A 26,930-nucleotide genomic window follows, 5' to 3' on the forward strand; every position below is an offset into this window, starting at 1 on the left:
AAGCCCTGGGCTTCCTTTCCAGGAAGAAGCAAGGAGGCAGTCTTCTCTGAGAGACTGGCCGAGCACCAGAGCCGAAGTGCCTGGGGAATCACCTTCCAAAGCAGAAAGCACTGGCAGTCCGACATGGTTTCAAGGAAATTCACAGTTCTCCTAAGGAATAAGGTGATTCCTCTCTCAATATGATGGCTTGGTTTGGCTGAGGGTTTAGTTCAGCTTGAGATGTTTCATTCAGGGCAGTATGTGTCTACTGAAAATTTTTACTTTTTATGAAATATTCCAAGTCAGCCACGTAACGGGGCTCACATCTGTAATCCCAGCACTTTGGGAAACTAAGGCGGGTGGATCACTTGAGGTCAGGAGTTTGAGTCCAGCCTGGACAACATGGCGAAACCCCATCTCTACTAATAATACAAAAATTAGTCGGGCATGGTGGTGGGTGCGTTTAGACCCAGCTACTCAGGAGGCCGAAACAGGAGAATTGCTTGAACCTGGAATTTGGAGGTTGCAATAGCTGAGATCATGTCACTGCACTTGAGCCTGGGTGACAGATTGAAACTGTCTCAAAAAAATGAAATAAAGTAAAATAAATATTCCAAGTCAAAGCTTTGGTATCTAGGAGTTTGAGACTTTTGTGGTATTTTTGGTTTAGAGAATGTTATTAACAGCTTTTAAGTATATAGCACTTCCAAAAGTTCCAAAGTAGTTCCAAAGTACTTTCAAAGTACTTTCTGTAAAATCTTACATTTATCCATCCTGGACACCCAGAAAGTGGGACAGCAGCCTCTCCTAACACCTGCTCTGTCTCTCTAGGGCTTGGGGTCATGTCAGCTGGAGGAGGAGGAAGTTGGCAGTGGTACATTTGAAAATCCAGGACCTTTAATAGTGTCTCTGTGCAGGGCAGTCTTCTGACCCACTCAGCGGCCTTTTTTCATAGTTATTGACTTACTGACCCAGGAGGCTGGCCGGCCAGCAGGCATGCCAGAGATGACGTGGGAAACTTCACCAGGTCTTTGCCTCCTCTCGCCAGAAGAAGTTGCAGTAGCATTTGATCTGTAGCAAGACAGTTTGTTCACAGCTGCATATATTATGGATGTGTTTATGAAAAGAAAAACTAGCTGGAAGAAAATTCATGGAAATGTTAAGAGCAGTTGTTGTTTTGTCAAATAATAGATCTTTTTCTTTTAAAAAGAAGGTAGGTTGGATGCTAATTTACTGTCAGGTTCAAGCCCTTCTGACTGTCCTCGAGTCATTCTTTTGTCTGACCTGTTACTTTGGAAAGGGTGCCCCTTGGCATTCCTTGATTAGATCCTGATTTGAACAATTAAAGACAATGGGGGACAGTTTGGAAAATTTGAATATGAACTCCATGGTGGATTAGAATGAGGAACTGTTGCTCATGTGATTTTGTGTGATATGGTGCTGAGTCATGTAGGAGTATGTGCTTTTTTTGAAGAGTCATGCTGAAATATTTAGGAGTGAAGAGCTATGCTGTCTATCATTTACTCTCTAAAATCATAATCATTCTCTGGCTTTCTCTGTGTACACCTTAATAAATCTGTATGCCTTTTCTCCAATTAAAAACAATACTGTAATCTTAGCACTTTGGGAGGCCGAGGCAGGCAGATCACATGAGGCCAGGAGTTTAAGACCAACCTGGCCAACATGGTAAAACCCTGTCTCTACTAAAATACAAAAATTAGCTGGGCTTGGTGGTGCTCATCTGTAATCCCAGCTACTCGAGAGGCTGAGCCCTCACACAAGAGAATTGCTTGAGCCCAGGAGGCGGAGTTGCAGTGAGCTAAGGTCATGCCACTGCACTTCAGCCTGGGCAACAGAGTGAGACTCTGTCTTGAAAAAGAAAAAAATAAAATGGTTCAGCAAAATATACTGTATAGATAAATGGGGACCTAAGATAAGCAAAATGGGATAAGTTTAACAAGTGTTAGAGTCCAGGTCATCAATATATGAGATTTGTTCCACTTTTAGTATTTTTACACATTAAAATAAAGAACCAGGCAGGGCCTGGTGGCTCATGCCTGTAATCCCAGCACTTTGAATAGTCATGCTAAAATAGTAGTACCAGCTACTCAGGAGACTGAGGTGGGAGGATTGCTTGAACCTGGGAGGCAGAAGTTGCAGTGAGTTGAGATTGCACCATTGCACTCGAGCCTGGTGACAGAGCAAAACCCCCATTTCAAAAAAAAAAAAAAAAAGAATCCCAGGCCACCAGCATGATCCTCCCAAGCACTTTGGGAGGCTGAGGCGGACGGATCACGAGGTCAGGAGTTCAAGACCAACCTGGCCAACATGGTGAAACTCCGTCTCTACCAAAAAAATGCAAAAAAGTTAGCCACCTGTAATCCTAGCTACTCAGGAGGCTGAGGCAGGAGAATTGCTCGAACCTGGGAGGCAGAGGTTACAGTCAGCTGAGATTGCACCACTGCACTCTAGCCTGGGCAACAGAGCAAGACTCTGTCTCAAAAATAAATAAATAACCAGTTCTGACTTAGTCATAGTACTGTGTCCTTCAGAATGAGGCTCAGCAGACACTAGTATTTACTGAAGCCAACCAAGAGGCAGTACGCTTCTGAGTTGAGCACTGTGTGGGCCGGTATCTCCAGCCACCCAGGAGAAAATCAGCATTAATCCAGCTACTTAAAAGTACCACTTTTCGGATAGAAATTTAATATATTTATTTACTTTTGGATTGTCTCTGGTTCTCCTTAGAAAACCAAGAGTTAAAACATCTGAAAATTTTCATTGGAAGCGGCCGGGTGTACAGACAAAAAGAAAGGTTTTTTGTTTAGTTTAGTTGTGTTCAGTAATTTAAATGAGAGGAGTGATAGGACCACTGTTGGTGATTTCAAGATCCCCAGTGAACTGCAGATTAAAAAAAAGAAGAAGAAGAAGAACAGAACAACTCATGGCCCATGGTTTTTTAAATCTTCACAGGTCCCGTTAACCAGGCGCACATCTTTGGCACATAGTGTTTATTTGTTTATTTATTTATTTATTTGTTTATTTGGGCTGATAGACCCAGGGACTGAGTTTGTCTCCCCAGTTCAAAGTCTGTCTCAGAAGGAAAAGCCATTTTCATATCGTACCATGCTCTGCTGAGGAGTCGAAATAATAGGGCTGGGGAGTGGGTCCTTCACAGTTGTTCTGTTTGTCTTTGTCTTGAGAGGTTGCTTATGTTTTGGAAATGGGATTATAAAATAGTGTTTAGGAACTGGAATTAAAGATTCCCAGTAAGGCTGGGTGTGGTGGCTCACACTTGTAATCCCAGCACTTTGGGAGGCTGAGGCAGGCAGATCACTTGAGCTCAAGAGTTTGAGACCAAGACCAGCCTAGGCAACATGGCAAAAACCCCACCTCTACCAGAAATACAAAATATTAGCCAGGCATGGTGGCATACATATGTAGTCCCAGCTACTCAGGAGGCTGAGGTGTGAGGATTGCTTGAACCTAGGAGACAGGGGGTGGCAGTGAGTTGAGATTGCACCACTGCACTCGAGCCTGGTGACAGAGCAAAACCTCCATTTAAAAAAAAAAAAAAAAAAAGAATCCCAGGCCACCAGCATGACCCTGATCTGCATACCACATTCAACGTGGTTGTGAAATCTTAGTGGATGAATGATCGCCCCAGGTTTTAGGGCAAGTAGCACTCTCTAGTTTAGGGACAAGTAAATGGGAACCCCGGGCATATCATGTGGATTTGCTACAGGCAGTTGGGGCAGCCCAGGCCAGCCCCTGATTTCTGCCCACCTGTGTTAGGTGCTCCGGAGAATAAGACTTTAACCAGAGCCAAAAATGATCATTAGGAAGGGCAGGCCCACAGTGCATTCCAGAGGCAAATTTAAAGGAAACTGTTAACTGCCATTTAGGTCATTTACGTGTGCTTCCATGTCATACACCTGGGGGGTTGAAAAGCCACAGAGGCAGAACGCCAGTGTGAAAAACGTGAATCTCACAGCCTCTACCTGCGGTCGCCCTACAGAGCACTTTATGCCTGCTAGAGAAACTTCTCTAGTGATACGAGACAGTGCAGGACTTGTACCCAATGAGGGGACCATTATACTGTCTGACTTGTGGTTCTGGTTTTTGTTTTTTGATAGCTCTCAGGACAAACCCCAAACATAAGAAAATATTTTTTACAATAATGGATGCTTTTCGTAGTCAAGAAATCTGACTCATTTGCATTACCATAGTGAGTTTTAGCAGGCCCCAAACAAAAAAAAAAATAATAAGATGAGAAGTGGGATGAGGCAGTGGCTCAAGTGTGATCCTGAGAGTTTCAGCCAGAGTTCTGTCCCAGCCTGCTTTCTGACCTTGAACAAAGGCATTTTCTAATGCCGAATGCTCTCACTTTCCTTGTCCACAGTGGCCTGTTCCAAATGACTGCATCATATTGTGTTGTTTAATTCACATCCATGGGATTTTTTTTATTGATCTGTTTACCACTTGATTGTAAACCACCTAAGGGCTGGCAGTTGTGGGGTTCATTGTTTTGTCCTCAGCACGTGCACAGTGCCTGGCACATGTGCTCTCTGTGAGTGCTCCCTGGCTGCAGTGTCGCCGCTGGTATAAAGGAGGGTAGGCATATGCAGGGCGTGGTGGTTCCTGGTGCACAGTGCACAGTGGACATGCAATAAATAGTAGTTACCAGTGCCAGCAGGTGGATTTGGGACTTGGAAGGTGGCAGGTGGTTATTTGGGACCTGGAAATGTTTATTCTTAGCCTTTCACTGCCCAAAGTAGAAATACTGGAGAATGAAAATAGGTATACTATACCTTTCTCTTTCCCACAGCAATTCTGAGTTTGCAAACAGTAAATGTATTGATGATTGTTCAGTTGCAAATATTACTTCACAAAAGCCCCTCTTTTTTTGAGACGGAGTTTCGCTCTTGTTGCCCAGGCTGGAGTGCAATGGCGTGATCTCGGCTCACCGCAACCTCCGTCTCCTGGGTTCAGGCAGTTCTCCTGCCTCAGCCTCCTGAGTAGCTGGGATTACAGGCACGCGCCACCATGCCCAGCTAATTTTTAGTATTTTTAGTAGAGACGGGGTTTCACCATGTTGACCAGGATGGTCTCGATCTCTTGACCTCGTGTTCCACCCGCCTCGGCCTCCCAAAGTGCTGGGATTACAGGCTTGAGCCACTGCGCCTGGCCAAAAGCCCCTCTTAAAGAGTCAACATTTAGTTGTTGATTCAGACAGCTGGGGGAAACTGAAATTTAGAGCTAAATTAAACTTCTCTGAAATAGGCTTATAATCCTGCCCTCCCAGAGGCAGGCAGGCGGGTGGGCAGGCAGGTGGGCAGGTGGGCGGGCAACCTGGCTCTTTTCCTTCCTTTCTTTCCTTTTGTTCCTTCCTTTTTTCTCTTTTTCTCTCTTTCAACATAATTTGGAGAGTTGCTCACAGTATTCATTTTGGCTCATGGGAGTACACCACTGACAGAAGTTTCCTTGGGAATTAAAAATTGCAGCAGTAATTGCAAATTGAATTGTTATCTCCTTTAAAAATCCCAACAGCTCGGGGCCATACTAGCCTGGTAAATGGAAATGTTAATGATTTGCGTGTTTGTACACAGTGTGGGTGTGAGCGAATAAAATTAACACCCTTAGTAGAAGAGCTGACTATAAAAAGCTTCAGCCCGCAGACCTTGGAGGACTGTGGGGTTTGCTGTGCTGGCAGCAGATTGGCAGGCCCAGGTGGGACTGGGGGCGGGAGGGTGAGCTGAGGATTTGCCTCACTTCTGAATGCCAGTGTTTGCTCTGCCATAGGGGCAAATTTAGAAATGTTTGGATTCCAGTCAGCAAAGGTGTTTAGACTCGCCTCTGCACGCTAGATAGTGAAGTAGCATCTGGGGCAGCTGGATGCTCGTGTGCTAGCTAATTAATATTGATCTGGAATGCATACGGGCTGGGTGCTGCAATAACCACAGGCTCAGTGCCTTCTAGCTAATAAGTAAGGCAAGACAAATTACTTCACATTTCCAGGCCTGTTTCCTGATCTCTAAATGAGATTAATAATAATGCGTACTCTGAAGGACTATTGTGAGCACTAAATGAGATAATTCACATAAAGGGATTACAGTCCTTAGCGTACGGTGCACATTTAATGAATAATAGTGATTCTTGTTATCATGCATTACATAGTAGAGAGAACTCTGGATTTACCAGGTCCACGAACATAGATCACAGGACTGGCTTCATCGCAATCCCAGTGGCTGTGTGAGTTTGGGTAACTGTCCACCTGTTTCCTTCTCTCAGTTTAAGGTATCACATGCCTGTGGTCTTGAAGGACCCCTGGCGGGCCATGCATCAGTGACCGTCAGCATTGGTCACTGCCTTTCATATCTGCAAGCTCCTGGAGCATTCAATACCTGCTTAGATGGCATCAGTTTGGTGGCTGAGCTGAAGGATCACAGAGTGCTTTTAATTGTATTGAATTTCTTTGAAAATTTCTTTTGGACTCTGAAGCCCAGATGCCAGGGTGGAGTGTTTGTTCTCCCACTTTCTAGTTGGCTGATCTTGGGCAAGTTACTTAATTTCTGGGCCTCAATTTCCTTATCTGCAAATAGTGCCCACCTCATAGGGTGATGTGGGTGAGGATGAAGGAGTCTGTATGTGTGCAGTGTTAGAACAGTGCCCGGCATGCAGTAAGTATTCAGTAAATGTTTATTATTGTTACTACTATTAGGTCACATATAGAGAAGTTACGTTTAATTTTGGTTGAAATGATGTTACATTATTAAAGAAGAACATTGCAACAAATGGACAAAATGCAGACACGAAAATGCATGTTGAGTGGCTAAGCCTAAAAGACGGGCATGATGGCTCACACCTGTAACCACAGCACTTTGGGAGACTGAGGTGGGAGGATCAATTGAGCTCAGGAGTTCAAGACCAGCCTGGACAACATAGTGAGACTCTGTCTACAGAAAATTTTTTAAAATTAAATAAAACTAACTGGGTGTGGTGGCACACATGCAGTAGCATGATCACGACTCACTACAGCCTCTGCCTCGTGGCCTCAGGTGCTCCTCCCTGCATTCCAGCCTGGGCAAAGCGAGACCCTGTCTTAAAGTAAATGAATGAAAGAATGACCTAAAACATAGTGAGCCAGCAAAAGTGTTAGTAGGTGTCATCATTATTTTTCAGAGCTGCTGCACATTATGCGTATTTTTCTAGAGTTGTCATGTGCAAATAATTTTGTTTTCTTCTAATTTTATGTCTCTGTGTGGTCTTAATAGCTGCACTGACTGTGACATTCCGTCATGTTACTGTTCCATAACTTATGAAATCATTTACCTGCTGTTGAATATTGAAATTATTTCCACTTTTTGCTGTTACAGGTCAGATAGCAGTAAGTAGCTTCATTAATACAGTTTTGTGATTCTGTTGGATGATTTCCTTATGATAAGTTCCCAGTGTAAAGTTCCCAAGCCGGGAACATAGAAATAGCTTTAAGGATCTTGCCTTGTTGTTTTCCAAAAGCAGTGCATTTCATGAGTGATGCATGAATTTACCAGTTAGTCACAAGCACATCAGCATTTGAAATATTACCATTTTGAAATAATTCCTCTTGTCAAACTTAAACTACACTTACAAACACCGTTTTGATGAATTATCTGATGGCATGGGACTCAGAGAAGCAGTATGAGAAGTTCAAAAGCCATTATCAGTGTTAAGAATCCCATTTTGTTATAAAATTCTAATTTCCCATAGTCATTTGCTTTGAGTTTGACTCAATCTCATTCAAGTGCTGAGTTTCATAGAAAAGAGAAATGAGCCTTTATTTAAGTGTACCCAATTACCATCACAACTTTTATCTTCTGCCTCCCAGAGAGCAATGATTATTAAATACTTGAATTTCTTCACATGAAAGAGACAGAGTGAGCCGAGAAGTGTTATTAACATTGTTAATGTAATGCTTACTTTAGGCAGCGTGACTAATGACCCAACAATCCCTCTTTGGCGCACTTCTGTAGAGGGCTAACTCGTCACGATTTCCCCACCTGCTTATGTATGACTAGAGCACCAGTTTGGTTGTTAGGAAAATAGAGACATTAAACAGCTTGCTGGGAGGGCTGTTTGAATCAAGTGCAGAGTGTCAGGATGTCGGAGTGAATGTAATGGACAAGGCCATTGGTTCATCAGTGAGGTTAGAAGCCATATTGGGATGTAATCATAAACTGGTTCAGGGTGGGAGAGAAAGGTAAACAAAAGATTATTTAATGTGACTTTGGAATCACAGACACCTTGAGCTAGAAAAGAAGAGTAAACATCTCACATTATTCCCTAATTTTGCCAGTGAAGACACTGAGGCTTATAGAAGTGAAGTAACTTGTCTGAAGCCCTGAAGCTAGTGTGTGGCTTTGTGTCTCCTAAGTTAGGATAGCAATATAACAGTGATATAATAATGCGTGTAATAATATAAAACCATACAACATACTGTATATATTATGATTTTATATTTATATTTACATGTTACAGAATATTCAGTACATTGTATATGCAATCCATTATGTATTGTATCATATATAATAAGTGACATGATACAATAATATATGTAACAAGGATACAGTCATGACATTGGGATACAATATTATGATGCCAGTGGCTTCCTGTTTGCTAGGCATGCCACTGAAAGGTCTGTGTATATTAGGAGCTTCCGTTTGGGAGCAGTTTTGACATTACTGTAACTAAAGTGTCCCAGAAATTGTTTTTTCTTAAGTGAATGATCAGATGTTAGAAACTCCAAGTGTGACAGAATTTTTCTCATGAGAAGTGTGGGTGTAGCTTTGGGTGTGGGTAAGAAAAGGGAAGGAAACTTCATTCTGTCATCAGATATCTCCAAATTTAGAACAATATCTATCCTTAGCCATTGGCTTTCAGATATGCTTTGCCCTGGGAACATGCGTAAAATACATTTCCGTGTATGGCTATTTCTTTCCCAGCTGTATAGAGAGTATCACCATTATTTTAGATAATAACCATGGCCAGTGGCCACTTTATCTCTAATTACTTTTCCAATCGCTTTTTGCTGACATACCTGGGTAACTGTTTCAGGGGGTCTCGTAGACTACCAAGGAGTTTGCCCCCAGGGGTTGGTAAACTTCTACAAGCGCCAAGTCATGAACATTTTATGCTTTGCAGGGCTAAGAACCAAAATTAAGGCTATTATGTAGATACCCATAAAATCATTTAAAGTGAAATCATTTAAAAATATGAAAACCATTCTTTACTTGCAGGCTACGAACAGGCAGTCTACACAGACAGGTGCTGGTGGACTTGGGCTGTGGGCAGAAGTTTGCCAACCCCTGACCTGCAGTGTGTCTTTGGTGTTCTCTGCGGTCATTCCTACCCTGGAAACCAGGAGCAGGTCACTCATCAGTTTAAAAAGGTTGAAGAATCTTGTGATTTTCAGGCCAGACAGGACTGAACCGTGGCTCCCCGACTACCTTGTGTTTGATTGGGGTTGCTCAGCACACCTTTCAGCTTGGCCATCACACACACATTCAGGTCTCCATCTATGCAAATGGAGACCTCCTTCTCCTTCTCACCACCGTAATAAGGAGAAAACAGACGGTGGAAGGTTTGTAGAACCTCATGATTGACTATAGAGGCTTTCAGTATTTTTCCTTTACCATTAAATGGGACACTACTAAAAAAATTGTTGTTTCTATATTTGTTCGTTTATCGATTGGATGTTCATTCATCCAACAAATGTTTATTGAACAGGTCCTATGTCACCACTGTTCTGGGCATGGGGGATACCTTAATGAGGAAAATAAGACATCTCTGCCCTCTGGAGTTTTTAGTATACATATAAACATGTACAATATGTAGGCTTTTGGATGATAGGCATCATATAGAGGAGGCAGGGAAGGGGACAGGATGTCCAGGGCCTGGGAAGATGGTTGTTTGTTCTGTGTGTGATGCAAAGGGAGGGTGATCAGAAATAAGGAGCAGAAGCCTGCGTTGCAAATGTCTGGGCAGCAGCACTCCAGAGAAGGAAGGGCTGGCGCAGAGTTCCTGAGCTGAGAGTGTGTGATTAGGGCAGAGGACACTGGAGACCCCTGGCAGATGAGTTCAGGCCTTGAGGTGACTGTAAGGACTTGGAAGGGAGAGCCAGTGGGATTTCCTGAGGGGTTGAGTATGGGGTACAAGAGAGAAAGAGGAGTCTAGAACGACCCCAGTGGTTTTGGCCTGAGCGTTCGAAGGTTGGCTTTAGAAGCAGAAGAGCTCCAATGGCACAGGTTGCGGGGGACGATTGGGGGCTGTGTGGGTACAGAGTAAGTTTCAGGTGCCTGTCAGAGATCTACAAGGAGATGGCTGTTAGGCCATTAAAATCTGGAGTTCAGAAAAGAAGTGTGGGCTTTTTTGAGAGTCATTGACATAAAGATGGTGTTTAAAGCTATGAGACCGGGTGACATTGCCAGCAAATAAGTCAGAGAAGAGCAGGGGCCAAGGCCAGAGCCCCAGAGCACTCCAGTGTTAGGAGGTGGAGGAGATGAGGGAGCAGCAGCAGAAACCTGGAAAGACCTTCCGGGAAGGTAGCAGGGAAGCAGGAGATGGTGTCCAGAAGCGAACTGCAGAAAGTGTTACAGAGAGGGAGCTGCGGTGGCACGTGATATTAACTGGGTCAAGTCACATGAGGACCAAGACTTGACTTTGGGATTCAGTAACATAGTGGTCACTGGAGACCTTGACAAGACATGTCAGTGGAGGGTTGGGTGTGAAAGTGTAAAACAATGAGTGGAGAATTGACCACAGGGAGCCTGGACCACTCTTTGAGTTTTGCTGGAAGTGGGAGTGAAGACACGAGGTGGTAGTTGTTGAGGGTATTGGTGTCAAGGGAAAGTATTCAGTAAAGGGTGAAATAATGGCAGGATTGAATGCTGATGGGAATGACCTGGTAGAGAAGGAAACATGGCTCAAGACCAGAAGAATTGCTGAACAAGAGAGAAGTCCTGATTATCAGCTGCAGTTCATTGAGTATTACTCCTGTCATTGCTGGCAGATCACCCCGGTATTTAGGGAGCTTAAATAGCAACTGGGCACATAGTTTACACTTCTGCAGCTGGCAGTTCAGGCTGGGCTGCTGGGCTCCTGGGCTCCTGGTCTTGCCTACGGTCCCTCAAGTGTCTACCATTAGCTGCTGGGAGGGCTTATCCCTGTGCCTCCAGCAGGCTAGCCCAGGGTCCCTCCCTTGGTGGGGTTGTTCACCTGAAGGCCAGCAGGTTTCCCAGGGAGCAGGAGCCATGCAGGCCCCAGGTCAGAAGCAGCACAGTCACCTCCACTTCATTTCATTGGCTAAAGCAGGCCACCGGCCAGCCCAGATTTAAGGAGAAGGAAGAGAGAGAGACCTGCCCCCTCCCACCTATGGCCCTCCTAACAGGAGAGAGCAAAGTCATCTTGCCAAGCTGTGGATATGAGGAGCAGGGGATCGTTTGGCCATTACCATAAACAATCTAGTACAGCTGTTTGTGAGCTAAGCATGTAGCTTTTGATTGTCACAAGAGTTCTTTGGGGTAGGTGTATGATTTTGATTTCACAGATGAGAAAACCAGGTCACTGAGCATCCAGTAACTTGCTCAAGATCTTGCAGCTAGTAAATGGCAGAATTGGGACCTAAACCTGGTCTCTGACGTCAAAGCCCCTTTCTTCCCTGTTCTCCCTTCCTGTGAGTGTCTGTTTACAACGGCAGACTAGAAGGCCCTTCCTCCCTTTGCTTGTTAAGCATGGGAATAATGTTTTTATAGATGATTATTATCTCAATCAGGGTGGACTGAGGGAGGTGATCATCTTGTTGTGGCTTGCATGTTTACTGTGTGGGGATTGGACAACTGTATTTATCGGAATTCCATTGAGGTCACAGTGGTGTGTTTAATTAGGGCTTTATTGACACAGATTCATGTCTCTGGTCTCAGCTGGTCCCTCGGTGCTTTTTGACAGTGTTTGCCCTTGTCCTTGGTCAGCTGACTCTCCTGTCCAGTTAGTCACACATGTTCCCCTTCACGCACCACTTTGTTCCAGGCCTCTGACTTCCTGTCTTCCTTTACCCTGGCCCCTCTCTTTCTGTCCCTGACACAGGGACACTCAGCCTCTAGTCCAGGTTCCCTCTGCTCAGGTCCTCTTCCCTCCAGAACCTGTCATAATCAACTGTCTTTTCAACCAACTGGACTTCATGCTTTCCAAGAGCAGAACCCAAAATGTGGAACCATTTGAATTAGCATCAGGGAACTTTGTGCCACTGGTTGTATAGCCTTGAGCAAGTCCTGTACCCTCAGGTTCATGAATCTGTGAAGAGTGGGCACATTGAGCCATCTCCAAGACCATTCAGGGAGAGTTGAGGTCTCTTTATGTCCACCTAGGAAACCCTGGGCTGAGAGCTCAGTTTTGTGTGCGGTAGCTGCGGCGTGTCCTGGGTGTAGAACTGACAACCCTGCAGTTTGCTGCAAGAGCTGCAGCCTTCTCTCTGCTCTCTCCTAATTCAGGTGTCAAAACCTTGCTTCCCCCAGAGCTACAGCAGCTGCCAGCCACTTACTCATTTAGGAAAGCAGGAGGCAGGTACTGTGCTGAGTCCACAATCTTAGCGAAGACCTCAGTGAAGGTGTGTTTTAAAACTCTGGATAGAGGGAGCAGATCAGTGAGTAATTAGGTTCAATCACCCATTTCAAGTCTCTTTGACCTTTCTTATATAGGGAACCTGGAGCCATGCCCTTCTTGGAGTTCCTGGGTTGGGATCCCAGCAGGCTGAGTGGGAGGGAAGGAGGGAAGGAGAAGGGATGGAGGAGAAACCTGGCCCAGTGGAGGGCGGCTGTCCCTGCTGCGCTTGCAGCAAGCTGATCTCAGGCATGACATTCAGGATGCAGAGTTGCTCTTTATTTTTTTTATGTAGTTTGCTGAGAGAAAATCGTCATGCTACTTATGTATCATGTAATCTTGGGGAGATTGCTTAATTTCTGTCAGCTTAAATTTGCTCATCTGTAAAACGAAGGCAACTAATTCCACCTGCCTCAGTGTGTGAGGCGTGAATGCAAGAATACTTGACAATACTTGGTATAGAGTTAGCCCTCGAAAAATTTCAGCTATCATTGCTGTAAATTATAACACATTCATATTTTGTTTTGTTTAAATTGTAAATCGTTGGTTAAAGTTTTTTGGTTTTTTTTTTTTGAGACAGAATCTTGCTCTGTTGCCCAGGCTGGAGTGAAGTGGTGCAGCCTTCGTTCACTGCAACCTCCACCTCCCAGGTTCAAGTGATTCTTCTACTTCAGCCTCCCAAGTAGCTGGGATTACAGGTGCACGCCACTACGCCTGGCTAATTTTTGTATTTTTAGTAAAGACGGGGTTTCACCATATTGGCCAGCTGTTCTCGAACTACTGACCTCAGGTGATCCACTTGCCTCTGCTTCCCAAGTGCTAGGATTACAGACATGAGCCACCGTGCCCAGCCAGTTAAAGATATTTTTATTGTCATGATAGCTCCATACTTTTTTTTTTTTGCTTCTTCCAAATTCATGTTGAAATCCTAAGATATTTTTATTGTCATCATAGCTCCATACTTTGAAGATGCGTCCTTGTAGTATTTCTTATTCATTTAGTCATTCACTGAGTTTATATTTATCAATCATCTACTTATACACAAGGAACTGTTGATTATTATCTTTCTGTTCAGGTTATGATGAGTTGTTCATTTCTTAGCATTTGCCACTATAATATTCAGAGCTACAGTTTGCTGAGCACCTGTCTCAATAGAGTTGTTCATTGGGAGATAGATTCTAAAGTCAGAGCATAAAGGGAACATTGTACAGAGTCAGAATTAGCCTTGAAAGATCCCTTAAATCATCTGCAAGTACAGTGTACATCAGAGGTAATCAAACTTTCTCTGTAAAGACCATATAATAAATACTTTAGGCTTTGAGGCCACTCACATATGCTTCTTTATTTTCCTTTTTATAATCCTTTAAGATGTAAAAACCTTTTGTTGGCTCTGGGCCCTTCAAAAATAGGCCTTGGTCTACACAGACTGTGGTATGTATGTCTTCTCAGGGATGGCGCAGGGGTCGCCACCTCCTAGTATTCACACGCAGATGTCATTCTCTCCCTCTCTGGATCAGGGCTGGTCCCGTGACCAGTAGAATACAGCAGAAGTCATACGAGATGTTGGGGCTTCTGCCAGCCTGTCTCTCTTAGATCCCCTGCTCTAGGGGAGACCAGCTGTCCTGTGGTGAGGCAAGGCCACAGGTGAGGATCTGTGGCTCCAGCCAGCAGTCCACAGGGAAGGGAAGCAGCTCTTACAGCCCCAGTCAGGTCTCGGGTGACTGCTGCTTCATGAGACATCCTCCTGAGCCAGAACTACCCAGCTCACGTCAGTCACTCTGCCTTTCAGGTCATTATAAAATCTGCAGCAGAGAACGGGGGCACGGTGAGGAAGTCTAAAGAATGCCTACTTGCCTGCAGAGTTACATTGATTTTTTATTTTTTATTATTATTAAATGTCTGTGCTATTTATACTTGTCAACAAATCTGTTTATGGAGAGGACAAGATGGGCACGCGTCATTCATGGGTGTTCTCAATATCATGCATTTCTTGGAGTTTCCATCATTCCAGCCAGAGAGAGAACATTTCCCATTCAGCAGATGGCTGCATGCGGACGTTTTAAGTTTCCTGAAGGAGTGATGCACCTCTTCTGGTGAGCCAGACATTGAGGTACACCACTCAGTTCCAGCAGCAGCCCTCACTAAGGTCAGGATTGGGCACGAAACGTCCAGCTTGATCCAACTCGTTCCTGCTTCCACTGATACCCAGTGTGGCCTCTGCTGTAACAAAACAGTGTGCTTGCGATCTGGGGAGAGCTTTTGCTTCCACATATGAATAGCTCCTGATGGCTTTGCTCTTTTTTGGTTATGCCGAGAGGCCCTTCTGCATGAAATGGCTCATCCATGGGCAGCTGCTATTGATCTCTGTCGCATGGCCTGCTTTGGGAAGATGAGCTGGGTCAACTGGTTCTGCTTCAGGAATTTGAACGAGGACTCAGAGGCGTTCTAATTATTGGCAGGCATTTGAGCTAAAGTCTTACAGAATTGGAGCCAGGCAGTCTCTTTGTGCTTCCAAATTATGAGAGAGTAGTAACTCAGAAGAAGCATGTTCGTGCATTTAGCTAATAAATATTGATTAGGCACCTGCTGCATGCCGAGCATTGTTCTAGCCACTTGGGTTACAGATATCCTCATGAAACCTATATTCCTAGTAGGGGAAAATAGGCAAACAATCAACATTATCCACTGATGAATTGCATATAAAGAATGTGTGACGGTAATAAGTGCTGTAGGAAGGAGGATTAGGGGGCATCAGGAGTACCAGGATTAAGGAATCAGGTTGCAGAGTTAAAATAGGATGTCCAGCATGGCCTCATTGAAAGGTGAGAGCTGTGTCAAGTCTTAGAAGGTGAGGGAGTTGGCCAAGCAGTTACCTAGGGCACAGGCATGCTAGGCAGGGGGACCAGCTGGGTATTGAAGGAATAGTATGAGGCTGGAGTGACTGGAGCAGAGTGAGCAAGAGCGTGCCAGCCTTGGGGGTCATTGCAAGATTACATTTCTGTTTCAGTTTAACTCAACAAACCTTTGAGCACCTACTCTGTGTCAAGTTGTATTTGGCACAAAGCTTTTCAAACCTGGGTTCCCCATCTGAACCACAGAACACAGAACTCTGTGACTTTTTGCTAAGCTCTTCCAAGACTGGGACACAGCTGGTACTGTTCTGGATGTGTGGGAGAGAAGTTCATTCAGTACATCCAGTGCATGCCCTAGGGTATTAGGCCTCATTCTCTGCTGGAACCATGATTGAAAAAGGCAGAATTCATCTACCCCCAACCCCTGCCCCATAATTACAGACTAGTAAATACTGTGAAAGATCAGAGCTGAGATCTGAGGGATAAATCAGAGTTAACTAGGTGAAATGTGAGGTGGGCCCTTGGGAATGGATAGGATACTGTCTAGGGGAGAAAACAGTGGGAAGAGACCTGAGGCAGAGGTGGGAGAAGGGGTGAGATGCCTGAGTTTAAGAGCCTGCCAAAGCCTTGAGTTTAAAAGCACTTAAACTTGGCCTGGCGCCGTGGCTCAAGCCTGTAATCCCAGCACTTTGGGAGGCCGAGGCGGGTGGATCACGAGGTCAAGAGATCGAGACCATCCTGGTCAACATGGTGAAACCCCGTCTCTACTAAAAATACAAAAAAATTAGCTGGGCATGGTGGCGCGTGCCTGTAATCCCAGCTACTCAGGAGGCTGAGGCAGGAGAATTGCCTGAACCCAGGAGGCGGAGGTTGCCGAGAGCCGAGATCGCGCCATTGCACTCCAGCCTGGGTAAAAGAGCGAAACGCCGTCTCAAAAAAAAAAAAAAAAAAAAAAAAAAAAAGAAATGTTTATAAAGGGGCCGGGCACGGTGGCTCAAGCCTGTAATCCCAGCACTTTGGGAGGCCGAGGCGGGTGGATCACAAGGTCAATAGATCAAGACCACCCTGGTCAACATGGGGAAACCCCGTCTCTACAAAAATACAAAAAAATCAGCTGGGCATGGTGGCGCGTGCCTGTAATCCCAGCTACACAGGAGGCTGAGACAGGAGAATTGCCTGAACCCAGGAGGCGGAGGTTGCGGTGAGCCGAGATCGCGCCATTGCACTCCAGCCTGGGTAACAAGAGCGAAACTCCGTCTCAAAAAAAAAAAAAAGCACTTAAACTCAACCTCAATAAGCTAAATAGCCATTAAGCGTTTTAAGTGTGGGGAGAGAGAGAGAGAGAGAGAGAGATTGAGATTGAGAGGATATGAGATCTGTGCTTTGAAAAATTGATGAGATTGTCCTGGCTGCAGTGGGAGAATGCCTTGGAAAGGCAAGAGTAGAATTCATAGGCTTCCTTGTATTTGCAAGCAGATGATGGCAGCTTGGATAAGGGTGGTGGCAGTGGGACAGAGTCCCTGGATATTTGGAAGGTAAAATAGAAAGAGGATATGGGGGCCGGGCGCGGTGGCTCAAGCCTGTAATCCCAGCACTTTGGGAGGCCGAGGCAGGTGGATCACGAGGTCGAGAGATCGAGACCATCCTGGTCAACATGGTGAAACCCCGTCTCTACTAAAGATACAAAAAATTAGCTGGGCATGGTGGCACGTGCCTGTAATCCCAGCTACTCAGGAGGCTGAGGCAGGAGAATTGCCTGAGCCCAGGAGGCGGAGGTTGCGGTGAGCCGAGATCGCGCCATTGCACTCCAGCCTGGGTAACAAGAGCGAAACTCCGTCTCAAAAAAAAAAAACAAAAAAAAAACAAAAAAAAAAATTAGCTGGGCATGGTGGCACGTGCCCGTAATCCCAGCTACTCAGGAGGCTGAGGCAGGAGAATTGCCTGAACCCGGGAGGCGGAGGTTGCGGTGAGCTGAGATTGCGCCATTGCACTCCAGCCTGGGTAACAAGAGCGAAACTCTGTCTCAAAAAACAAAAAAAAAAACAAAAAAAAAAGAGGATATGGGAATGGATGGGATCTGGGGTTTGAAAAGGTATTGTCAAAAGACAACATTACAACAAATTTAAAGATCTTAATTGGCTTTTACCTGTGATTCTAGAATTGGGCAACACTGGAATAGAGTGAGTGTTCTGATGGGCCAGCAGAGGAGGTTGGTTTCATAGAAAGAAAAGGACTGGGGGAAGCAGAAACATAAAATAAAAAGCAGATTGGTTGTTTCAGCGTTACTTCCCTTAGAAAGGTTAAAGCAGAGGGGACTTTCTTATTATGTGAGCTACAACTGGCCTGTTTGGGGATTTGGCTGTTCTCTCTTCTGATTTCTCAGAAGGTCAAATAAAAATCTTATTTTGGCTTAGTGCTATGGAACTTCAGCTTGAGTGACGCCATTTTGGTTTGGTCTATTGGGCTTATTGCAGGAGCTCAGTTCGAACCAATAACCTCCTCTAAAATGAATTTAACGATCTTTCCCTTTTGGTCATGCTCTCACCTAGGAGACAGCATGACCAAAACTTAGGGCATTAGCACTACTCTCTCATTATTTTGGGGTTTGAGTCTTAACATATAATTCACAGGTGTCCTCATTATCATGCATTTCTTGGAGTTTCCATCATTACAGCTAGAGAGAGAACATTTACCGTTCAGCAGATGGCTGCATGTACACATTTAAGACTTTTTTGAGAGAGACAGTGCACCAGGGAGAAAACTATTGTGGCTGATGACCATGAGGATGATGATACCAACAGTTTAGAGTATGCCTCTTAGCCAGGGTCCCCCTGAACCAAACTGAAATCATTTAGATCAAATAATGAGCCAGATGGGGAATCTACCTGTTTTAGCCAAGCAGCCTGTTTCTTCTGTTTATCCATGTGCAACAAGAAGCATGAGCAACTGTGCAGATTATTTCCTGTTCAGCTAGAAGGTAGCATTTCTGTTACCTACCATCCCGTGGCTAGGTTTGGCCTGACAGATCCGTTGTTTCGTCAGGTCTCTATAGGAGCTACTGATTGTGCAGTTCAGCAATATAGTTTATTCTGCCGAGTGAAAAGGGTAGGCATAAGCAAGGAATAATTAAGAGGAGTAAGAGTCTCATTATGATAAAGAATCTTGTTTTGATGTCTTGGGAAAAGCTGTCCACAGCATGAAGTTGTCAGCTTCTTGTCCTGGTTTGCAGTTTGAGTGCATCTGATTGTAACATCGGATATTTGGGTGAACTCTGTGTGGCCCACGTATCAGGTATGAGGCTTGCCCCTTGTAATATACATGGAGTCGTCAAGCTGTAGCTTATAGGGCTTTGGGGCCAGAGCGGTTCTTGTTCATATTTGGAGAGTTGTAGCCAGATGATGTTTCCAGATAGGAAAGTAGAAGAATTCCAGATCCAGTCCAGTCTACAAATAGTAAAAACTCAAAAACAGCGAACAGGGCTACAATCTAATAACAGGTATACTGTAAATTTTCTTCTGAAACATAATTTTTCTCTCTACAGTTACCTTCATTTCTACTAAAGATAATCAAAGCAAGCTGAATTCTTTTTTGCAAAATAAGCTTAGTCTTGTCAAATTTGACCTAATTATTTACACAACTGCAGTAAGACGAGTGATTGGTCACAGAGTTTGCTTTGCTGGAACTTTGGATAAGAAATCTCATATTGGACTTTTAAAGATAAATATTTCTATTTTTGTTCATAGGAGTACAACTTTACCAAATCGCTGAAAGCTAATACAAAGAAAAATGATTTTTTTTTCAGTCTAAGAAATAAAACACCAGCAATGTGTTCAATTAAAAAACATAAAAACCCGTAATTATTATTTATCATTTTATTCAGTCTTATGTAATTAATTTTTGTTCTGCTTGATCCTGGTCAGTAGTTTCACAAGCCTATCAATTTCTTTGTTAGAGTTCTGGAAATTTTTACCCAGTCTGATGATATGATCTTAAAGTTTTCAGAGACCTCTTCTTGTCAGAGTCCTTTCCATCCTTTCCATGAATCTCCTTGAAAACACAACATTTTGGGCCGGGTATGGTGGCTCATGCCTGTAATCCCAGCACTTTGGGAGGCTGAGGCAAGTGGATCACGAGGTCAGGTGTTCAAGACCAGCCTGTCCAACATGGTGAAACCCCATCTCTACTAAAAATACAAAAATTAGCCAAGCATAGTGGCACATGCCTGTAATCCCAGCTGCTCAGGAGGCTGAGGCAGGAGAATTGCTTGAACCCAAGAGGTGAGGTTGCAGTGAGCCAGGATCACACCACTGCACTCCAGCCTGGGCAACAGAGTGAGACTTAATCTCAAAAACAGAAAGAAAGAAAGAAAGAGAGAGAGAGAGAAAGAAAGAAAGAGAAAGAAAGAAAGAAAGAAAGAAAAGAAGAGAAAGAAAAGAAGAGAAAACACGACATTTTAGGATTATAGTCGCTTGCAAAGAACATTGAGAAAAGCATCAGAATAAAGCAATTAACTGGATAACAAGACTTAAAGCAACCATGATTAGAGATCTGATGAGGGTTCATTAAAATAATGATTCAGTTGACAAGGAAATTTGGTTGTTTCTGTGGCATACAACAATTTAATATGATAACCAAAATTATGGCTGACAACATATCAGATGATCAGATAAGCCTAATCAGAGTAATGTCTTTCTTTTTCAAGGTGAGAGACTTATCCTTTGTTGTTTTCTATGCTAGCCAAACTGAGAAACCTTAATGTGAATTTGAGGTCAGAGAGACTTAATCTAAAATTTGATTTTGGGAAGTTGTAAAAAAAAAAAATTTTCAAAAAGTTTAAAACTTTTAATTAAAATAGTATCACAGGTCATTGCAGAAATAACAGTTGTTCAGTTAACCAGTAATAATTAAAAGACTTTAGAAGCAAAGTAAGTTACATAGTTGTCAAAGGCAAGTAAAGTAAGTTACATAGTTGTCAAAGGCAAATAAAGTAAGTTACATAGTTGTCAGCCAAAATTTAGCTCTTTTAATATTAAGAAGACACACTTTTCTTAAGTAATCAAAGGCCTAAAAAAACACAAAGCACAAGAAATTGTCTTGATAAAACACAAAATCTTTATTTCCTAAGCCAATTACCCAGAAGGAAAGAAAAAGCTTCACTATTTCTTATTAAGCATAAATCAATACTCCAAGAAAGTGTCGAGAAAAACATCAGAATAAAGGAGTTAACCATAGATAGCAAGACTTAAAACAACCGTGATAACTTCGTGTTAACAGAGAGAACCAAATTCTATTTTGCATTAGCATCTTTTTATTTTACTTACTTATTTTTTTGAGACAGGGTCTTGCTTTGTCAGCCAGGCTAGAGTGCAGTGCACAGTCTTGGCTTACTGCAACCTCCACCTCCCAGGCTCCTACCTCTGCCTTCTGAGTAGCTAGGACTAAGGTGTGCACCACCATGCCTGACTAATTTTGTATACTTTTTTTTGGTATAGTTGAGATTCTGTCACGCTGCCCAGACGGGTCTCCAACTCCCAGGCTCAAGCGATCTGCCTTCCTTGGCCTCCCAAAGTGCTGGGATTACAGACGTTAGGCACAATGCCTGGCCCATCAGTGTACTTTTGATATTAATGCTCAATTTTTAGGGGGAAAAAAAAGTTTTAGGAAAAAGTGGACTTTACAAATGATTTTTTAAAATTATAGCTTGATCAAACATAAACTTCTTTTCACAAGATTAATCTTCCACAAACCTTTTATAATTTCCTGATCTATTCCATTTTTGTCCTTTAATGTTCGTCTTTCTCATTTTGGAACAACCATCACTCTACTTTAGAGAGAAAAAAATTACTTTCTCTTTCCCTTAACAAAAATCTCATGCTTTATAACTTCCTATTTAAAACATATCTTATTTCCCTCACATACAGAGTTATTTCCTTTCTTCTAGTTTTAATGGTCATCTATTAATTAGACTTTTTAACTCTTAGTAACCTTAATTTTTTTTAATTTTTTTATTTTTTTATTTTTATTTTTTTGAGACGGAGTTTCACTCTTTGTTACCCAGGCTGGAGTGCAATGGCGTGATCTCGGCTCACTGCAACCTCTGCCTCCTGGGTTCAGGCAATTCTCCTGCCTCAGCCTCCTAAGTAGCTGGGATTACAGGCACGCGCCACCATGCCCGGCTAATTTTTGTATTTTTAGTAGAGACGAGGTTTCACGGCGTTGACCAGGATGGTCTCGATCTCTTGACCTCGTGATCCACCCGCCTCGGCCTCCCAAAGTGCTGAGATTACAGGCTTGAGCCACCGTGCCCCCCCGTAACCTTAATTTCTAGTAAAACTAGGGAGTGAGTAAATTTAAACTGTTTTATATCAGCACTTTGTACATGAGCACCATTTCTTAACTTTTAGGAACATGTGTCCTAATAATACAGTTTTTTCATGTTTATTCACAGACCCACAAGACCTACATGTACTTAATTTATACCATATAAAAACAAGATGCCAAAATACATATACTTTACATTTATATTCAGCAATTAATGTTTCGGTATTTTAACTTATTTAGAAATAACTCAGACATTTCATAACTATTACTTAATTTAACATGACTCTGAGATTTCAAGTTACTGAAAAGGATTTTCAAAACTGTGATTTAGCCCAGCCACAGTGGCTCACACCTGTAATCCCAGCAACTTTGGGAGGCCAAGGCAGGCGAATCGTGAGGTCAGGAGATTGAGACCATCCTGGCACATGGTGAAACCCCATCTCTACTAAAAAATACAAAAAAATTAGCTGGGCATGGTGGCGCACGCCTGTAGTCCCAGCTACTCGGAAGGCTGAGGCAGAATAATTCCTTGAACCCAGGAGGCAGAGATTGCAGTGAGCCGAGATTGTGCCGTTACATACAGCCTGGGCGAAAGTGTGAGACTCCATCTCAAAAAGTAAAAAAGAAAGAAAGAAAGAAAAGAAACAGTATTTAATTCATCTATAAACCTTTATCCCATTTACATTCACCTAATTTATTATTAATATTTCTGCTGAAATGCTTCTTAAAACGAATCAGTGAAGGAGTTCAGGAAATGCCATTCCAAAATATGTCGCAGTAGTATATTGATCACTTCCAGCTGCATGTGCTTGAAGTATAACAAATGCAAGGAGAGGCATTCTCTGAACTCCTCTTCCCTGCCCACAGATTTTCCAGAAGAACTCAGCTGTCATTAGTCCCTCCTCTGCCCCATCATCTTACATTATTTTACTTTTGTTGACAAACAAGACAGGTATTTAAAAAATCACAGAAGCAAAGAAATAGAAGTTAAACATTTTTTTTAAACTTATTTCAAACTATTAATCTTTTCATTTTCTGTTCCATCACCCTAAGCAGTTGTTAGCTAGGCAACCCTGAATCTGTCCTTCCAAAAAGATGACCCTTGGATGAAATGAGGATAAAAATTGATGTCTCAGAGACATAGAATTAAACACCGTTACTTGTCAAGACAAAGAAAGGGGTGAGGTAGGAAGCGCAGTTAAGACACAGTGGCCCAAGGTGAGGCTTATTATTTCTTTATTTTAATTTTTATTTTGAGACAGAGTTTTGCACTCCCAGGCTGGAGTGCAGTGGTGTGATCTTGGCTCACTTCAACCTCCACCTTCCAGGTTCAATTGATTCTCCTGCCTCAGCCTCCCGAGTAGCTGGGATTATACCACACCCGGCTGATTTTTATATTTTTGGTAGAGACAGAATTTTGCCATATTGCCCAGGCTGGTCTCGAACTCCTGGCCTCAAGTGATCAGCCCACCTCGGCCTCCCAAAGTGTTGGGATTACAGGCATGAGCCACCATGCCCAGCCACAGGCTTGTTATTTAGATTTGAGTCTTGCCTTCTTCATTGTAATAGTTTCTAGTGATTCAGGGTGCAGAGAGGCAGAGCCCTTACAAAATGGAGATTTCCTTTATAGATGTAAATTTCTTACAGAGTTTCAAAATAGCCAGCTGAATACCAGAAATGTAGCCTCTTGTAGCCACATTTTATTTATAAAGTGAGTCAAGGATGCCACCAGGTTTCTTGCTTATGTTAATGGGTAGTTAACATCCACTGAGATCAGAAATACAGACGGACACTTGTTGCTGTTTATTTGGGTTTATGTGTAAACAGTGAACTGTGGTTCTTTTAGGGCTTTTTCTATTTTTATTAACCACAAGAGTTTAAACCATTGACTGGAGGTGTTCACTGACTCAGAATAATTGACTTCAGTTCTTCCCAAAGTTTTTAACTTGTTGGATTTGGGGTCTTTTAAAGGGAGTGGCTTGGAGGGACAATTCTGCATCTTGAGAGAGGTCTCCCTTTTGTCTGGCACAGCAGTAACTGTGCACAAACTCACCTTGGAAATGAGCTGTGGCTAATTTTTCTTTCTTTTCTTGGGTACTTGGGCTCCTAATGAAAATGCTTCTCATTCAGAGGCTCCAGGAAGCCTCCATCCATGAGCAACTCCCATGATTTCCAGAGAACTGCTGTGCTGTGTATCTTCATGTGGGTAGCACACAGCCTGCAGGGTTTTTTTTATTAAGCTATTGGGACCCATGTGATGGTAGAGTATCAAGACTGACAGATTAAGTTTCCATTTATATAGAAAATTAGATGAAAATTGATTTTTTAAGGCATGAGGGTAGAGGATCCTGGAATGTGTGGCATGGAGGGAGAGAAGATGGAGCATTAAGTGTTTGTCAACTACATGTAAACTTGTCCTCCTTGGCACCAACCTAGGGGCTGCTCTGAGTTCTAAAGGAATCACAGGAGGCTGGTTGTACAAGTGGTTGCAATGCCTCCATGCGTTTCCTTTGCTTCTTCCAATTAAAAGCCAAGGATCATCTCACTCTTGAGGCATTTTAAAAACTGAAATCTAAGGAAAACATACTCAGTTGAGAACAGACTTCTGGGGAGGAGTGAATGGAAATTCTATGCAAGGCTGAGTGTGGTGACTTGTGCCTGTAATCCCAACACCCCAGCACTTTAGAAGGCCAAGGTGTGTGGATCACTTGAGGTCAGGAGTTCAAGGCCAGCCTGGCCAACATGGTGAAACCCCATCTCTACTAAAAATACAAAAAATTAGCCAGGCGTGGTGGCGTGTGCCTGTAATCCCAGCTACTTAGGAGGCTCAGGCAGGAGAAATGCTTGAACCTGGAGGTGGAGGGTGAAATGAGCTGAGATGTCCCTGCCACTGCACTCCAGCCTGGGCGACAGAGCAAGACTCTGTCAGAAAGAGAGAGAGAGAGAGAGAATGCGAATGAATATGAATAAATAAATTCTATGCAAGTTACTTGATTGACCACTTAGAAACATTACTGATTAATTATTAATTGAGTCTGTTGTCCAGGCTTGCCTTCTCAAATTTTCCAGTATTGTCAAGAAGCCAGAGGCTGGTATTGATTTGATTTAACATAATATTTGATTTAATATAATGGATCCTATAGGTATTTTATTATCTTTTTTTTTTTTTTTTAAGCTGGGGAAAAAATAGAGTAAAAGCACAGCAAATCAAAGAATTATTTTAGATAGGGTGGTCCCCCTGAGGAGGTAACGTTTGAACAGAGACCTGAATGATGTGAGGAAATGGGGCATAAGAGTATCTGTGGAACCAGTATTTTTAAAGTAAACAAGTATTAAGGTCCAGAGGCAGCAATGTGCTTGGCATATGTTTGAGAAACATCAATGAAGCCAGTATGGCTGACGTACAAAAAAAGGGAGGGGAGAAAGGAAGGCTATAAGGTCAGAATGTAGCAAGAGGCCAGATCATGAAGGCCTTGCAGATTGTGGAAAGAATTTTATTTTATTTTATTTTATTTTATTTTTATTTTTATTTTTTTATAAGAAAAAGAATAAAGAAGAGGAAGAAAGAGAAAGAGGAAGAGAGAGAGAGGATGGGGGTATTGCTTTATTGCCCGGGCTAGAATGCAATCTAAATATGGGTATGCCTATAATTGTCCTTAATAATGGAGATATAAAAGAAAATGAGGGAAGAGAATAACAAACAAGGAGCCAACCAACATTTCGTTTAAACTTCTAAGTTGATATGATGTGGTACTGAGAAGAGTGTATATTTTGTATATTTAAAGTGGAGAGTTCTATAAATGTTTATTACATTTACTTGTTCCAGATCTGAGTTCAAGTCCTGAGTATGGTTGTTAATTTTCTGTCTCATTGATCTGTCTAATATTAATGTTGAAGTCTCCCACTATTATTATGTGGGAGTCTAAGTCTCTTTATAAGTCTTGTATGTCTGCGTATTCCTGTATTGGGTGCGTATATATTTAGGATCTTTAGCTCTTCTTGTTGTTGCATTGATCCTTTTATCATTATATAATGTCCTTCTTTGCTTCTTTTGATCTTTGTTGCTTAATTGTAACTTCTGCTTTTTATTTATTTATTTTAGCTCTCTGTTTGGTTGGTAAATCTTTCTCCATCCCTTGTTTTGAGTCTTTGTGTATCCTTGAATGTGAGATGGGTCTGGATGCAGCATACTGATGGGTTTTAGTTTTTTATTCAAATTGCCTGTCTTTGGATTGGGGGATTTAGTCAATTTAAATTTAGAATTAATAATAATATATGTGAGTTTAATACTGCCATTAGCTGGCTATTTTGTCCATTAGTTGATGTAAATTCTTCATTATATTGATGCTCTTTTTGATATTTTTTTTAGAAAGGCTGATACTGTTTGTTCCTTTCTATGTGTAGTGGTTCTTTCAGAAGCTCTTGTAAAGCAGGCCTGGTGGTGATGAAATCTCTGAGTGCTTGCTTATTCACAAAAAACTTTATTTTTCCTTCACTTGTGAAGCTTAGTTTGGCTGGATGTGAAATTCTGGGTTGAAAGTTCTTTTCTTTAAGGATGTTGAATATTGGCCCCAACTCTCTTCTGATTTGTAGGGTTTCTGCTGAGAGATCTGCTGTAAGTCTGATAGGCTTCCCTTTTTGGGTAACCTGACCTTTCTCTCTGGCTGCCCTTAGTATTTTCTCCTTCATTTCAACCCTGGTGAATCTGACGATTATGTACCTTGGAGTTGCTCTTCTTGAGGAATATCTCTGAGGTGTTCTCTGTATTACCTGGAGTTGAATATTATCCTGCCTTACTAGGCTGGGAAAATTTTCCTGAATAATATCCTGAAGCGTATTTTCCAGCTTGGATTCATTCTCTTCGTCACATTCAGGTACACCTATCAAGCGTAGATTAGGTCTTTTCACATAGTCCCATATTTCTTGGAGACTTTGCTCATTCCTTTTTATCCTTTTTTCTCTAATCTTGTCTTCTTGTTTTATTTCATTGAGTTGGTCTTCGACCTCTGATATCCTTTCTTCTGCTTGATCAATTCGGCTGTTAAAACTTGTGCATACTTCACGAAGTTCTCCTATTGTGTTTTTCAGCTCCATCAATTCACTTATATTCCTCTCTAAATTGTGTATTCTTGTTAACATTTCGTC

The 26,930-nt window shown here is 42.7% G+C and overlaps 1 protein-coding gene and 1 long non-coding RNA gene across 20 annotated transcripts in view; both read left to right on the top strand.

Annotated features, from left to right (window-relative positions):
- RAPGEF1 (Rap guanine nucleotide exchange factor 1) overlaps positions 1–26,930 on the top strand; it is a 157,810-nt gene that overhangs the window by 27,837 nt on the left and 103,043 nt on the right. The window contains exon 1 of one of the 19 annotated variants that reach the window (XM_010341579.3): positions 1–162. The exons of the other annotated variants lie outside the window; for them this stretch is intronic. The gene's annotated coding sequence lies outside the window, so the exon portion shown is untranslated. The remainder of the gene's footprint in view (positions 163–26,930) is intronic. 19 annotated transcript variants of the gene reach the window in all.
- LOC141583705 (uncharacterized) lies at positions 169–24,982 on the top strand. The gene is made up of 2 exons (XR_012516506.1): positions 169–21,528; positions 22,334–24,982. It is a non-coding gene; the product is annotated as an uncharacterized LOC141583705 (long non-coding RNA).

Source organism: Saimiri boliviensis, chromosome 2 (assembly GCF_048565385.1).
Source record: "Saimiri boliviensis isolate mSaiBol1 chromosome 2, mSaiBol1.pri, whole genome shotgun sequence".
Lineage (NCBI taxonomy): Eukaryota > Metazoa > Chordata > Mammalia > Primates > Cebidae > Saimiri > Saimiri boliviensis.